Below are 2437 nucleotides of genomic sequence, written 5' to 3' on the forward strand. Positions count from 1 at the left end.
TTTTTTTTTTTTTTTTTTTTTGAGCTTTAGATTTCTCACTGAATATTCGTTGTATCTCTCTCTTCCCTCACTTTCAGGCGTGGTCTAAGTGAAGCATGGCCATTTGATTAGAACCTATTTATCGCCCATAAATGTGATGGAAGCATCTTTGCATCTACAATTTAAAGGAATCTTCGGAACTTGTGGAGGATATGGAGGTAATAGCTGTATATGTGTGTATAAAATCTTTTTGTTTTATATATTTTTAAATAATAAAAATGATGGGTTTTCAAACTAGGTAGTAAAATAAGATTATTTTGTGTCATTAGGTGAAGCAATGGTTTTCTAGGTGGATCCAGTTTATCTTTCATGTCTTTTAGCTTCTGATCATGTGAATAACGATTGTCTTGGGTGGCTTCACGATTATTAACTTTTTTGGCATTAATAGTTAGTAAATTGATTATGCATATATCGATTGATTCTTTTTTTTTTTTTCGTTCTTTTATTAGAAACTGGGTTTTTATTATGATAAATGAAAGAATGTACACAAGTATGCTAAAACACAAACCCACCAACAACTCCAAAGCTAATTAGATCAATGGACCTTAAATAAATAAATAAATAAAATAGAGACCAAGTTGGTAATGACAAGAAGTTTGATCATCAAACGTTCATAAAGACAAGTTAAATCTAACCAATCCCAAAGATCCTCCTAGACTTCTCAAACACTCTAAAGTTCCTAGTATTCCTCTCAAGTCAAATGTCTCATGTAATGGAGGAAAAAACTTTTCCACAAAACTCTTAGTCGTGGAAAGAAGGGTTTAGGTGCACTTCTTCGCTCTATTATGAGCCAAATCAAACCCGAAGGTCTTGGAAAAATTGACTCCAAAGATGGAAAACAAACGAGCAATCTCACATAAGATTATTGAGGTCCTTTTACTTCTTGCAAAGAACCCACCATTGTGGCTGCAAAACAAAAGAAGAGTCCTTGGAGACAATTCTGAGTGTTCAGTCTCCCATCAAACCTTGTCAACCAAAGAATTTCGTGTTCTTATGAATTTAAACCTTCTAAAGAGAGGAGAGCACAATGCTAGAATGGAGATAGCGAGAAAGAGGGAAGACTATTATAGAGCGTCTTGGAAGGTAGAAGGGTGTCTATAACTAGTTAGAAGTTTCACGTTTGTCTAACTAGTAAATGAAGTAACACTAACAATAGATTCAAGTAAATGTTGATTTAGGCCTTTTGTTATAATCCTACCAATCAGAGAGTGCGACGTTTAGATCAGGATAGAATTCTAATGTAGCATTATGGATTGGGGATGAAGTAGAGAAAAGGTAGCTAAGGAGTAGTAAGAGTCCTCTTGGTATAATAGTTGAGCACAAGTTAGATAATTGAGAAAAGGGTAAATCTCTATTAAGCAATTGGAGTATTATAATTCGAAATTTTGCATCTCAATTCATAAAATAGCCATCTCATACAAATTATTTTAGGTGTGGTATTATTTTTGGGGGGAAATAATTGGTACATCTTTACTCAATTCAGTAATTCAATTTTAAACGTAGGAATAATTTAACCTACCAAAAAAAAAAAAAAAAAAAAAAAAAAAAAAAAAAAAAAAAAAAAAAAAAAAAGTCAAGTGTAAAAAAAAAANTCTCCAGATTTGAATTGTTTCATATCTGAATCAACTATTTTCTTCATCTCAAGATCTAAAACGCCTCTATCTGTTTCCAAGTCTGAAAACAACTAACGTCGCAGCAATTATTTGCACCATTTCCTTCATCTGGCCTCTTCCATGGCGTGAATATTGTAGGAGCCAATGTTTTCTAGTATAGTCGTCATTAGATTACCATTCCATTATTTGTTCTAGGGATTGTATGAGGTATGTTTCAGCCTCCCAATCCGAGAGAGGACGCGACGCGAGATGATGATGGGTCAACCACAACAGGCGTTGCTGGTAGAACTCCTACTTCCCCTTGGTGAATAAGAAGAAATCCTTCAATTGTTCTTTGGATAAACGATTGGATTTTGACATGATACTTCATTTCTATCTGCTTCGTGGATTAAGCGGTGAGGTGGTGGTGCCTCTCCCACTTATTGGCGGGTGGGAATATATATGTGTGAAGTAGTGATGAATTTTTCTTAAAAAGTTACACAAAACATGCCTAGTTTAGTCATGCGTTTGAACATCCTTAGCTGGTTTTTCTCGTCCCCAACCAAACAATGTTCTCTAAGACAGGGATGACTCCTTCAAGACGAAGAGATGCCATTCCTGTTTTGCTCCACACTTAACCAACCACACGGATTTTCTTACCTCATCCCCTTTCCCACCAAACCCCAAATTATGCAAGTTTCTTTCTTGGGATGACACATTTTAAAACATTAGTTTAGTTTCTCTGTTGTTGTTGTTGTTTTTTTTTTTTTTTTTTTTTTTTTTTTTTTTTTTTTTTTTTTTTTTTT

The 2437-nt window shown here is 34.2% G+C and overlaps 1 protein-coding gene across 2 annotated transcripts in view; it reads left to right on the forward strand.

Annotated features, from left to right (window-relative positions):
- Nucleotides 1–2437, forward strand: part of LOC111441453 (probable galacturonosyltransferase-like 7) — a 7138-nt gene that overhangs the window by 4189 nt on the left and 512 nt on the right. The window contains exons 2-3 of one of the 2 annotated variants that reach the window (XM_023078445.1): nt 78–197; nt 1848–1934. The gene's annotated coding sequence lies outside the window, so the exon portion shown is untranslated. The remainder of the gene's footprint in view (nt 1–77; nt 198–1847; nt 1935–2437) is intronic. The other variant, XM_023078444.1, reaches the window with a different exon arrangement.

The sequence above is a fragment of the Cucurbita moschata genome, unplaced genomic scaffold, assembly GCF_002738365.1.
Source record: "Cucurbita moschata cultivar Rifu unplaced genomic scaffold, Cmos_1.0 Cmo_Scf00004, whole genome shotgun sequence".
NCBI classification, from domain to species: Eukaryota; Viridiplantae; Streptophyta; class Magnoliopsida; order Cucurbitales; family Cucurbitaceae; genus Cucurbita; species Cucurbita moschata.